Source organism: Rhinopithecus roxellana, chromosome 17, assembly GCF_007565055.1.
Source record: "Rhinopithecus roxellana isolate Shanxi Qingling chromosome 17, ASM756505v1, whole genome shotgun sequence".
Classification (NCBI taxonomy): Eukaryota; Metazoa; Chordata; class Mammalia; order Primates; family Cercopithecidae; genus Rhinopithecus; species Rhinopithecus roxellana.
The window spans coordinates 116,444,459-116,459,162 of NC_044565.1; the positions used below are offsets into that span (position 1 = coordinate 116,444,459).

At 35.1% G+C, this 14,704-nt stretch overlaps 1 protein-coding gene across 1 annotated transcript in view; it reads left to right on the plus strand.

Annotated features, from left to right (window-relative positions):
• LOC104655260 overlaps positions 1-11,791 on the plus strand; it is a 30,966-nt gene extending 19,175 nt beyond the window's left edge. The window contains exon 2 of the transcript XR_004054459.1: positions 11,716-11,791. The gene's annotated coding sequence lies outside the window, so the exon portion shown is untranslated. The remainder of the gene's footprint in view (positions 1-11,715) is intronic.
• Positions 11,792-14,704: the final 2,913 nt, after the last annotated feature.

The following is a 14,704-nucleotide window of genomic DNA, read 5'->3' on the forward strand; positions in this document are numbered from 1 at the left end:
AGTTTGTTGAATGAATAATTCAATCAATGAAACAATGAAATCCAGTGTAAATTAAATTGAAAAAGACTCTTGTATTAGAAATGAAGAAATATGTTTGTTTTGTGTTGTTTCATTTTTGCCTCGTTCTCCCTGTAATGAGCTATGAGATCTTTCATTGAGTCACTTTTCCACTTTGGACCTCTGTTCCTTATTTCTCAAAATTGGAGACTGAATTAAATGATCTTTAAATATCCTCCAAGTTCTAAAAGTCTATAAGACCTGTTTCAGATGTTACTTACATTTATAATTTTTATGAACTTTTATTGAAATAACTGGTGCCTTTTGTAATTCTTTGTATTCATTCAGCAGCTTCCCATTATCCCTTGGCTTTCCTAACAGCTTCCCATATGATCCTGTTAACACAAACTGCCTATGCCAATCAATAACTATTTTTCTCATTCTAAGTTAGCTTCTTTTTCTGGTTTATACATCCATTTTTAAAGAATATCTTAGTCCATTCAGGTTGTTATTAAAATAACAAACTATCATAAACTGTGTAGCTTATAAACAACAGAAATTTATTTTTCATACTTTGGAGGCTGGGAAATTCAAGGTTAAGGCTCTGACAGATTGAGTGTCTGGAAAGGACCCTCTTCCTCATAGACACCTGTCTTCTCACTCTAACCACAAATGGTAGAAGGATTGAAAGGTATCTCCAGGGCCTGTTCCATGTAGAAACGAATTCCATTCATCTCCCCAAAGTCCTATTTCTTAACATCCTCACTTTGGGGTTAAGGACTTCAACATAGGAATCTTAGGAGGACATAAATATTCAGAACATAGCAGAGAGTATGCTTGACACAAATCTTTCCCCATATATTTCTGTACCTACAAAACTGAGACACAGTTCTAGTGACTCTGTCTAAATGACCAGCTTGTTTTGTTAGAAGACCACATTCTGGGCCATAAGGGAAATCGATGAGAAGAATTCCAAGTCTTCCACTGATGGTTCTTGATCAGATAGGATTGAAGACACCAATACTATCCTACCCACTATTCCCATGACAAAAAAACTTTTAGCTATATGCCATTAACCACTCTCCCTGTCTATAGTAAGAGCAAGTCTAATATTGAGTTCTCTACACAGCTTCCAAGAATAAACATTATTTATCTTGCATCTTGGTGTGACTAGGTTCTGAAAAATGAGGTGTAAACAGGAGTGATGTTCGGTTTCCTGCCTGGGCCCCGGAGGGATGAGGTGTGCCCCTCCCAACTCTATTTTCTCTTTCTTGCTGGCTGGCATGGAGATGAAGTACTGTACAATTTACGACTTTGTAGACAAAAAGAAAACTCTGGGAATGTTCGAGAAACTGGATCAAAAGGAGCCTGGGCTCCTTAGATATTCAAAGCCCACAGCTGCCATCTCCATGGCATCTTCAGTCTTTTTGGAAGAAGCAAAGAAATTTCTGCCTTGTATATACCACTGTTATTTTCAATTTTTGTCACAAGGTACTGAAACTATATACTAACCAATATACTCCTTAAATGTGTTATTGGAACCATTACTAGTGACTTTCTATAACATGCAGATTGAACTAGACAACTGCACTATCCTCTTTCCTAAAGTTTTTAAGTTTAATGTTAACATTCAAGACAGGACTATTCTTCCTCTCTTCTTAACTTGGCTCTGTATCTTGCAAGAGGCCAAACACTGTTAAAAAGAAAATTCAGCGTTGGGACTGATACTCAAACTGACCTTGAGATACTAACAAATGACCCAATTTATCACAGTCTAGGCTTTTTGGAGGACTATTTTCAGAAAATACCTGCGAAGGAGAATAATTAAAAGTGTAGGGGTCAATAATCTGAACTCATTAATAGCATTCATTAAGAAAACAAAAAGCATGGTTCTTTGGACTGGATAGTTAAAGGTGTTTTAAAATTCTCTTCTTAGAGAAACAGCGAATGTCTCTTGTGGTAAAGACCAGAAAGAGAGACGTGGAGAGGTGTAAAATTAAGAAGAGAACGAGAAATGCGTAAATGGTTAGAGATGTAGAATCTGTAAGGCATAAACACAATATATTTTGCAAAACTGATCCATCTTATGGATAATAGATTATTTAAGAACATAGATATCCTTTCTCATACTTATTGTTTGCTACTACTGCCACCAAGGGAAGAGGACACAGAGGATACTGCACTCAATTATTATTGATTCAACATTTCCTATATGCTGAGCATTCTTCAGGTGGCTGGTGAACAGAATAAAGTATCTGCCCTCATGGAGCTTACACAGGGGAGACAAACAATAAGTGAATACACAAAAATATATCAGACAATATAAAGTGTCCATAAGTGCAACAAATAATTTTAAACATAAGTGCAACAAATAATTCTAAAAGTCCAATAAATACATAGTGAATTATGTGATGGTGAAATGTGCTGTTTTAGAATGAATGGCAAAGTCTGCCTCTTTGATCAACTGATATTTAAACAGAATTTTGAATGAAGTGAGGGAGTGGCAGAGAGTCATATCTAGGAGAAGACTTTTCCAAATAGAGGGAACAGTAACAGAAAAGGCCCTGAGGGTGGAGAGAACAGGATTCTTTCAAGCACAGACAGCAAACCCATCACAGGAATGCTGCCACTCTCCCATCCTCCACCCAGCCATGTCCAGGGAAGATGACACAGGTATGAATCCCTGCACTTCTCACTGAGCTAAGACAGGTTCAGAGTGTTTCTGAACACTAAGAATAAGTGCTAAGATGAAAACCGTTTCTTGTCACTGCCTTACAGGTTAGGCTTCTCAGTTCCAGACCATAATCCTATCTTCAGGTTGTTTGACTTTCCAGTGTCACTGACACTATAATGGATATGGTTGGAAGGGGGGATAGGAAAGTCACCTGGTTGGGGATACGTCATTGATTGATTTCTTATACTTCATACTATGCAGCATTGCTATGTATCAGACACTCTGCTAAGTCTTAAGGATACAGAAATAAATTATTTCATTGTGTCACAAATCAGAAAGATGTGGAAGAAAAATCCTTACAATATAGTGAAAAGATACTGTGAGAGCTCTGAAAATCATACACCTAATTTGATAAGTAATGGAGCATTGCTAGGAAAGGACTCATGGGAAGTGGGAATGGCAAAGGCTTTAGGACCAAATAGTCTTTTGTTCTATTCCAACTGTGTCACTTTTTTGCTAGCTGTGTGACTTTTGTGCTATTAAATTTACCTCCCTGAGCCTAAGATAATACTTGCTAATCACGTGGTCATAAAACTTAGAAAGAGGTATCGTAAGCACGTTGCATAGAGGCTAGCACATAGTAGACACTCAAATAGTAGTTTTTATTTTTAACAAGTTGACATAGATGCAGCATTTGCGAACACTGTTGAGTGTTTAGATTGCCAGATGCACACAAAAGAGGAAGCAAGATTCTATGTATTTAATCGAAGACACATGAAAAAAAGCATAACTTCTATTACTTTTAACTTGCACTAATACAAAAATCATATGCAAATTGATATGATACTATTGATCATAAAATACATCCCAATATTAGAGATGTTAAAATATGAAAACCGTGCATCATTGAATCAATAAAAATTTACTTACATGTTTTGGTTTTATAGCTGGAATGCAAGATATAGGTGAAAGTGAAAATGAGAGAGGTTGGATAAGCAAGAAATAGTCATGAAGTATATTTTATATCAAATTAAGAAGCCAGGACATGATCCTATGGGCAAAATCAGAGTGCCCTGGAAGATTTTAAGTTCTGAAGAGATAGAAAAAGGTTGGAGGTATGGTGGTATGGATTAGAGAAATGGCAGGCCACAAGTTAAGTAGGAAATATGTGGCATCCTTTAGACCAGAGATTATCACTTTGCGTACTACAATAACCTGTGAAGACTTTCGAGGAATGTGATAACTTTTGTTTTCAATCTTTTTTTTTCTTTTTTTTACCATGATGAATCTAGTTAGAAATATATTGGCTTTATAAATCTTTTTCTTTGACGTAAGCATTATTTAAAAATATGTCCCTTAATTTTCAAATATTCTATAGGTATTATTTATGATTTCTAGTTTAATTCTAGTGGAAAAAGAGAGTATATACTGCATGAACTCAAGCTTTGAAATGTGTTAAGACTCTGTTTATGGTCCACGTAGTGTATCTTGGTATACGTGTCATATACATTTCAAAAGAATGTTTTATTCTGCAGTTGTTTAACATGATGTTTTATATATGCCTATAGGATCAAGTTATTTAAAAGTGTTACTCAAATCTTCCATGTCCTTAATGATTTTTTATTTATTTCTGCTATTACTGAGAGATTTCCTTTTATCATTTTGAAATATCCCTCTACCTCTGCTTATACTCCTTGTCTAGAAGTCTACTTTGCCCGACATTATACAGCTACACTATCTTTCTTTTGCTTAGTATTTGCATCCTACTACTTCCAACCTATGTGTAACACTGCATAACTATGCCTTTTTAAAATCTATTCTGAAAATATTGTGTTCTAATTGGAGGGGTTAGTCCAATTATATTTAATGTAATTATTGGTATGCTTGTGTTTTAAGTCTAATATCTTGCCATTTTTCTATTTATTCCTTCTGTTATTTCTTTCCTGTCTTTTTTGAGTTAATGAAATATCTTCAGAATTCTACCTATTTTATTTATTGAATTTTTAGCTTTGTATAATTTTCTATAATTTGATCTAGGAATTCTGGCATTGAATTAAGATTAGATTACTTGGCTGGGCACAGTGGCTCAAGCCTGTAATCCCAGCACTTTGGGAGGCTGAGATGGGTGGATCACAAGGTCAGGAGATCGAGACCATCCTGGCTAACACGGTGAAACCCCGTCTCTACTAAAAGATACAAAAAACTAGCCGGGCGAGGTGGCGGGTGCCTGTAGTCCCAGCTACTCCAGAGGCTGAGGCAGGAGAATGGCGTAAACCCAGGAGGCGGAGCTTGCAGTGAGCTGAGATCCGGCCACTGCACTCCAGCCTGGGTGACAGAGTGAAACTCTGTCTCAAAAAAAAAAAAAAAAAGATTAGATTACTTGGTGTATAATTAAGAAACATACACCACCTTCCATTCTTTGTATTATTGTTGTCATAGTTGACTTCTAAATTTTCTATAAAACCTGTAGTACATTGTTGTTTTTGTCTTTAAATAATTCCTTTGGAGAATTTAAGAAAAAAATGAAAATAACTTTCATATTAATCACATCTTTACCACAGTACTCCTCTTTATTCCTTCTCATGGATCCTGATTTTTATTTGTTATCATTTTCCTTTAGTATGAAGAACTTAGTGGTTCCTGTAGTGCAAGACTGCTAATAACACATTTTACTGACTTTCACTTATGTGAGATGTCGCCATTTCACCTTCCTTTTTAAAACATATGTTTGCTGGATATAGACTGTATTTTTAATTTTTAGCAATGTGATATCACTCCATTCTCTTCTTGTCACCATTATTTTGAATTCATAGTCAGCTGTCATTCTTATTATTTTTAGCCTATGTGTAATGTATCATTTACCACACAGTTCTTTGTAGTTTTTTAATTAGTTGCTTTTCAGACATTTTTTTAAATTAGTGATTTACTACAGTTTGACTATGATGTACTTAGGTGGAATATTCTTTGCATTTATCCTTTGTGGGATTTGCAGACCTTATCTGTGGTTTACCAATTTTGATAATTAAACATTTTGAGTCAATCTTCCTCAAATATTAATTCCTCATTCTTTCTTTTTAGTAAGTTACATGCATATTAGCCCACTTGATTTTGTTTCACAGATCATATCTCCGTTCATATTTTGCAATCTGTTTTTCCATATTTCAGCTAGTATTATTTTTGCTACTCTGTCTTCAATATCAGTTCTATTAAAATTTGCTCTTAATCATACTTATTTAATTTTTGAATTTTTATTGTCATATATTTTAATTCTTGAATTACAGTTTGCTGTTATTTGCAATTTTCATACCTCTTCTTACATTCTTCATCTTTTCTCCTACTATACCACATTTCCCTATATATTATTTAGCATATTTATCATAGTTGTTATAAATCCTGGCTTGATAGTACCTAATTTCAAGCTCTCTTTACCCTGTACTTAGAAGCTGCTAAAATCTGTGTTCAGCTCTTTCAATATTTTATTGGTTGTTTTTCTCTGGGCCTTTTGAAGTATTGACCACATGATTCATTTTAGGATTCAGCCAAGAATTTAAGGGAAATTTGTATACAGATTTTGAGGCTCCCCCATGTTTCCTTCCTTTTTAAGGTTTCCTCTTCAATTCTCAGACAATATGATATCCTCTAATTCTAATGTCTGACTTCCCAGCCTAGTAATACGGTTACTTTATGCTTGAACTCTATACCCACATGCTGTGCAGACTGGGCCAATCATCAGGGAAAAAGTTTTAAAAACACAGATTTTGCTCGCTGTGATTTCCTTCTTTCACAGATTGAATTATCTCCCAGTGTCTGCCTGTTTTGGGGTCCGTATCAGTATTTTCAAGCACTGGGTTCTCCCTTACCCCACAATTTATAATTATTATCAGCTGAAAGGTTAGTCGAGTTCAAGCCACTTCATTACATGGTACAGGAAGTCACCTTTAGTGAAGGTTCTAAAATGTATAGTCGCCAGAGTCATCTCCCAAACCAGCTGAATCTCTGAGGGTGAGGCTGAGTTTTCTATGCTTTCGAAGGAGCTGCTGAAGTGATTTTGATGTCGTTCATCTGATGGTCCCAGAATTCCAGTTCAAACTTTGGAGATTTCAACACAGGATATCAGGCAACTCCTGAGCCAATCTTAACTAAATCCAGTTTAATGAAATAGACAAGGTCAAGATTACTCTGATCAAGTTCTCAGATGAGAATAGGGAGCCTCAAAGAGAGGCCAGTTAGTGCTGGAGCATGAACTATAATCAAATTACAGCCAACAGCTCTTTTTCTTATCTGAGTAACCAGGGTGAGGGACTTCAACTAGTAGCTTATGGCAACTCTGCACATTTATCTTGAAAGACGCTTGGCCAGGTTAGCAGGACATAGCACTCTATATCAGCCAGAAGTAATTATGGCTCTTAGAATATATTTTGATTGAAAGTGCAAATTTGAATTTCTCAAATCTACCTTTTCTACAAGTCATCTTGTACTTCATCATGGACTAAAAGGACTATTATGTTAAATTGGAAATTTAGACTCAAGGTACAAGTCCCAGTGCAGAAGTTTAGAATTCACTAGGTTGGAGTTTTATTTTTGTGGACATTAACAATTATTTTAAAAATATATTATTAAATCATCTTGAAACCTTATAAATGAAAAAAAAGAACTTATTTTGACTCCCTGCTGTGGCAATTTTTATGATCCCTTTCTATTTTTAATCCCTCTGCTTTTAAGTTTTATACAACTATAACCATAACTGACACATCATTTTAGAATAATGTGGGGCAATGTTTCTTTCTAATTTTCTAATGAAACTGCAGGGTTTTTTTATTTTATAATAATTGAATTAATTTAAAGTGTTCCGGATAGTTGGACTTGGAGATTGTTTCTCCTATTTTAATATTAAAAATACCCTGCTATAGGCCGGGCGCGGTGGCTCAAGCCTGTAATCCCAGCACTTTGGGAGGCCGAGATGGGTGGATCACGAGGTCAGGAGATCGAGACCATCCTGGCTAACACGGTGAAACCCGGTCTCTACTAAAAATACAAAAAATTAATCGAGCATGGTGGCAGGTGCCTGTAGTCCCAGCTACTCAGGAGGCTGAGGCAGAAGAATGGCATGAACCCGGGAGGCGGAGCTTACAGTAAGCCGAATCACACCACTGCACTCCAGCCTGGGTGACAGAGCGAGACTCCATCTCAAAAAAAAAAAAAAAAAAAAAAAAAAAAAAAGCCTGCTATAAATAGCTTTGTACTTTTTTTCTTCCCATATTTAGCATTATTTCTTTGAAATAGGCTTCCGAAAATGATATGAGTGAATAAAACTGTTTGGGCACGTTTGGCTGTGCATCTAGTTTGCCCTTCAAGAGGTTGCACTTATTACTATCAATTATTCCAATACATCTCATTCCTCTTTGCCTTTCACCCATATCTCCTGCCAGTTCTACTCTCCAGCTTCTCACCCTCATTAGTAAACTCCTTCTTCTGCTATCTAGATGGATTTCTCCTGTTATTCATTCAACCCCAAACATCAGCTCTACAGCCCTGCAGAATTCCCAGGAATGTTTGACATCACTGCCTTCCATTTTGATAAGGTTCTATAACATTCTATGCATATCACCATGGTAACACTTACTACATTTTAAAATTTCACGTGCTCTTCCCCACCCCTGTGTTCATCAATAGTGTTGTTAAGACCCTGAATGCCTCCAGTGAGTGTCACATGGAAGATATTTGACAAATATGTTTTAATGAAACTTTATGCCTCTAGAAATAATGAACAAACTCTGTTTCTGCACTCGGGCTGCAAATTATTTCTAACATTTATTCATCTTGCTTGTGGATTATATTTAAGCATAATAAAAATTAAGACAAGCACAAATCTGGGCTAGCTATAGTGAAAAATGAGAAATGTAATAAAATAAAATAATAATCTTAACCAGGGAGGGTGTGTGTGTGTATGTGTATGTGTGTGTTTTAAGCATTTAAGAAGGTAAGGTAAGTCATGCCTAAGGGACTGTTATCCTATTTAAACTAGTAAAGGTTTAGTGGATGATCTTCAGATAAATACATAACGGCTGCCTCTCCCCCAGGACAGTCGATACAATACTTCTGAAAGGCTATTAAGATGCTGAAATGAGAAAGTAAAGATCCCTGTTTGGCTGACTCTACTTGCCATTTAATCTAACCCATTCACTGTCTTTTCAAAATTCATTTTGATTTCTACAGAGAATTAATTGTCACAAAATGTCTCATATTAAGTGGAGATACAGCAAGAAATAGAGAAGGAATACAAAAGTGGCTTTTCCCTTTTTTTCTCCATTTAAAGACAATTCATATTTTGCTCAAAACTTGGAGAAAAAGAAGATAGGAAGTTTCAAAATTGCTAAAGCCATGACTCACACAATCTATTGATTCTTAAATGAGAAGAGAGGAATTTTACTTCCCCGGAGCAGGAAGAATCCAAAAATATTTGAGGAGAATGAGAATCACTAAAAGCTTAGAGCAAAGCTACAGAAAATATAGTCAAAGAAATTATATTGTTGAAAGTTGCCAACAAGAGATAGCATATAATTGGTTCAGTCACATACAACAATATCAAATAAAGGAAAAACACTATGTAGCATGTAAGGAGCCTTTTCAATTATACTTATTCTAAAAGGTATATATTAACTTTGGCATTTGACAAAAATTAATCAGCTGTGGATCTAGTTGGGGACTGTTTAAATATTCACTGAAGAAGGATGAGGAGAGATGTAGGTGAAGGAGCCAGCGTGGGCAGGGCCAGCCAGTGGAGCCTGTGGCTGGGCTTGGTAGGGAGAACTGGAGTGATCTCATTCTGAGACTGAAGGAGACACTGGGAAACTAGAGTGGGATCTCAGATTGGGTGAGGTGTAAAATCCAATCTGGAGACCGGAGAAGTCTGAACAGTTTGGCATTAAAGGAGGGTTCAAAAGCTCTCAAATCCAAAGTGGTCTTTGAAGCTGGAACTGGGTGGCAAGAGAGAGTTGCAGAGAGCAGCAGTCAGGAATAGATGGGAGTGGCCGTGGGCAATTCCCTGAAATAGATTTTGTTTTCAAGCTGTTTTCTATGTACCAGCCACAGCTTGAAGCACGGCTTTTAGAGCCAGGAGTAGGATGCATAAAGCCTCAGTAAATGTTACCAAATTGTCCTCCAGAATGATTTCACCAATCTATGTTCCCACCAACAGAGAATGCATGTACTTCCTCACTACCTTCTTTGCCAGGATAAAAATTAAATCCTTTAATTCTTTTTCTTAGTTTACCAAATTGGTAAAGGAAAGAAAAAGATATTTTACATTTAATTTGCATTTTAAAATTACCAATAAACACATGTTTTATATATCTTTATTGGAATATGTTTATTATATTTAAATATAAGTTGATTGTAAATTATAATTAAATATATATATATATACACATATATACATATATATGTATACATTTTTTTTTTTTTTTTTGAGACGGAGTCTCACTCTGTCACCCAGGCTGGAGCACAATGGCATGATCTTGGCTCACTGCAGCCTCCACCTCATGGATTCAAGCCATTCTGCCTCGGCCTCCCAAAGTGCTGGGATTGCAGGTGTGAGCCACCTCACCTGGCCTAAATATAAATGTGTTTAATATAAATTATTTGATGATGTCTTCTGGATTTATTTATATTGCTGCTTTAGTATTTTTATAATGATATATACAAAAACTAATATGTCAAGAGTATGACTACTCTCATGTGGAAATTTTCTTCTTGATCTTCTATATGTATTTTAATTCTGATCTTTAATATATAAACATATATATAAATATATATAAAGATCATAATATAAAATTATAAAATATATAAAGAATGTGATCAAATCTCTCAAGATGTTTTCCAATATCTTTAAATTTACAATAATTTTTGCCCAAGCGCTGAAGTCATTTAAGAGCTCACATTTATTCTCTGATTGTTAAATGCTTTAATTTTACAATCAAGTATTTGAATTTCTGTGTTTTATTTTGGCATAAGGCAGGGATCTTTAGTGGTCAAATTATGGATCTATTTTAGCTGGTTTAAGGTGAGAGGGATTTATTAAATAGTTTAAGTTAATTTACTGAATTACCAGGAGGGTAAGGGCACAAAACTTGGATGCCACACAGCCAAGAGCAAGAAATCTTCAAACACCCCATGTGAGTATTTTAGGGGAAACCCACTACTGCTGCATGCTAGGGACTGGAGAGAAGAACTCCCACTTTAGCAGCCCCAGAACAGTTAAATATCTCTACCAAGAGACCCAGTTTCCTGGGGCACTCTTATCACTTCATGGTGCCCATTTCTGCCTTCCAATGAGCAGAGAATGTGTAGTGAACTGGGATCTCTTAGATACGCATCTAGATGTGTATCTCCTAAGCAAAATCCGTGTCTGAAAAATGTAATAAAGCTAACACTATGCAATGCTTATTGCATGCCATGCATTGCTCTAAGGACTTTTACAGATATTATCTAATTTAAGTTTTACAATATCCTTTGAAATGGTATTGTTATTATCCCATTTTGCATACAAGGAAGCCGAGACACAGAGTTAAGTGATTACCCAATATCACAAAGCTATTGGATGGCAGACCTAGAATTTTTACCCAGGCCGTCCGACTCCTCAATCTGTGCTCTCATGCATTGTGTTGTACAGCTTGTGGTTTTAAGCTTCCCAGCTTCTAGGTACAAGAAGCCAAGTTGGAAAGAGGTGGGAGTGGGTGTTGAATCAGTCTATTTGTACAGTCCTGCACAGGCACTAATCTAATTTTCCCAAAGAGCTGCTCAATTTTCTAGCGCCATTTATTGAATAATCCTATTTTCTTTATTGATTTATAATACACTAATGTTCTTATGCATTGAATATTTGTTGACTGAATAATATTTTAGAGTATATATTTGGACTATCTAATCTAGTCTATTGTCAATTCTGGCATTTTGTGGGCTATTTTCTGTTGTTATTTGAGATGCATTCTCTGGATCTAACCACTATGTCCACTCTTATCTGTCCCCTGTCTGCTAATGCCTAGGGACTACATCCACAGACTGCTTTGCTCTCTGGCTTCCGGCTGGATTTGACCAGTGAGATACATCACAGGAGACAGGGGAAGGAGGTAAGTTATGTTGGAGCATTTCTTGCCTTGGTTTCCTTCTGGCTGTGGGGCAGTTTGTCCCTCTAGAAGGGCTCAGCACCTGCCAGGTGTCTGTCTTCCACTGCTCTCCCATCAGTGGATTTATGACTGCCCCTGTCTCCTCACCACCTTTCAGGTCTAAGGTTGGCCTGCAGTATTGCATAATTCCTTAGTCGTTTCTCTAAAATCTGCCTACACTTTTGTAAACAGTTCCTTTATCCAACTCTCCTCAAGTCACCCGGTTTGTGTGTGCCATCTGTTCAAGTAAGTCAGTAATAGTACATTGTTTTAATCATTGTCATTTTAAAATGTGTTTTAACATCTGGTAGGAAAAATACTCAAGATTTCCACAACCTCCAAACTTGCTTTGCTATTTATTTGTTCTTAGGTTAGAACTACACTGAAGTCTAAAATATAATGCATCACATTTAAAAAATTATAATATAATTAAACCTGAAATTAGTTAAAATGTTTTATTTTCCCAGCTGAGGACCTGAAATGCCTTTCCATTTACTCATATTTTCTTCACATTCTGCTACGAAAGTTGACAATCCTCTTAAACAGATCTTCATGTTCCCTGTTATTCCTGGGTCTTGTAGAGGTTCACCAGTGTTTTGTCTATTGCTATTTTATTTTTCTCTGCTATAATTTCTATCTAGTCATATCTGGTACCTACATAAGCAGTTCATTTTTATATTTTAAAAGTCCAGCCATGTTACTAACTTGTGTATTCGTTCAAACAGGTTGCTGATTCTCTTTTATATCCTGGATCATCGACTCTCTTTGATGTACTAAATAGGCAAACATGTCATCTTCTGCCAATGATAATTTTAGTTCTCCTTTGTAATCTCTGAAATTTTTATGTCGCTTTCATGTATTACTGAATGGTCTAAAGTTTCTTGAAAGGTTGTGATAATGGGCTTTTAGGACTTTGACTTGCACTTGATTTTAATTGGAATGTCTCTAATTATTCAACATTAGTATGCGGTTGGTTCTTGATTTTAGATATTCTTTATAATGTTTAAGAAGTGCCTTTATAATTTCCAGTTCACTACGCATTGCCATTATATGTGTTTTCATTTCTTCATTTTCCATTAATCTGGAATGGGTAATAATTTCATTAAATGACTTCTCACACTTTTTGAGATTATTAGAAATGTTCCTTCTCTAATACATGAACATGTATTAAAATAATACAACTAATTTTATAACAGCCTTTTATTTCACGAATAAAACCTACATAGTCATAGTATACTAATCTTTAAATACAGTTCTGGATCTTCATTTCTTGGCATTTCATAAAGTTTTTCCCATTTATTTTCAAAATTACAAATGAGACATTTGTTCCTTCTGTGCTATCATTGTCACATTTTGGTGAAATAAATTTCTGAACATTTCTGCCTTTTCTAGGCTTTGAAACAACTTTAATAACATGAGAATTATTCCATAACACCATAAAATATTTAACGTTGCCTGTTCCTGGGGTCATTCCATATTATAAGTTTTCTACTATGTTTTAAATTACATGTTTTATTCAGGTTTTTCATTCTTCTTGAAACATGTTTGATTGTTTATGTTTTCATTTAAAAAATTAGTTTTGTTTTGAGATAGTCAAATGTATTAGTATAGAGCTTCCATGACTTATTCTCAATTCAAAACAAAATTAAAAATTGTATTTTGAATTTTTCAATGCTACTCTTTTTTGTATAAATGCATTAGCTTAAAATCCCTGTTTGCCCTTTCTTCCTGCAATTTGATTTTATTGTTATTCCTACACATTAAAATTTCATAAGGTTCATCCTTAATTAACTTAATTCATTTTGATGTTTTCAATAATGAAATTATTCATTATTATTCATTTCCCTGTGTATATAGCTTTGGTGCTATTCTCTAGCTTCTCTTACAGTTTATTTTTACTAGGCTTATAATAAACATATTGCAGCTTTAACTTCCACATAAACATAGAAATTGTTTAGATAGCGCTTTTAAATAATTTCTAATTAGTATATCTTTGCTTTCATTATTAAAAGTGTTTTTCAACTATTGTTATTAATACCTAGTGTTACACTATCGGTATAAGAGATAATAATCTGTATGATTTCTTCTTGGTAAAGTTTAATAGGAATTCATTTATAACTTACTAACATACCCTAAATTGTTTTAACTGTTATCACCTATAAATCTTAAAGACAGGTCTTAACATCTTGTCATCTTGTGGGGGAGAAGGGTGCGGATTAAGACACATATCATTTTCAAGCATATTCATTCTCTATGTCTGCAAGGGAGGCAAATACTCAATCCAAGAGTGATTATTTTATACTGCCAATCCCATCCTTCTCCATCCCTCACACTCACTCTATAAGTACCCACGTGCTGTGGTTGGCTAGAGATGAGTGGTGAAATTTTACATTATCAGGCAATGACAGATGACTTTGTTTACAAACTTTGTCTCTTGTCCTCCCCATTCCTAGGAGAATTAGTAGGATAGATTTTCTGCTGCCATTCTCTCCAGGTATACTAGGTGCTCTTTAGATGTTGATTAGATCAAATTGAACAATGGATGAGAAAAGGTCGTGTTAACAGTTTAGTACTGCACTAATATGGGAAGGCATTATTTAAAACTAAATTTAGTAACAATAATATCTAACTTTGTAAAAATTCTAATATATTTTTCCAAATGCTTTTTAAGCCTTTTAATAAGAACAATTATTACTTCTTACAATTGTATATATTTGGTGGGGTTTCCAAAGTACGTATTCATCTATTATTTCATGCAGCCATTTTAAATTTTGGTGGTCTGTAAGAATTTGCATCACTTGACAAATGAAATATTAGGCATCAGATAGATAAAATATTAAGAAGTAAATTCTGTGCTTAACATCCCAAA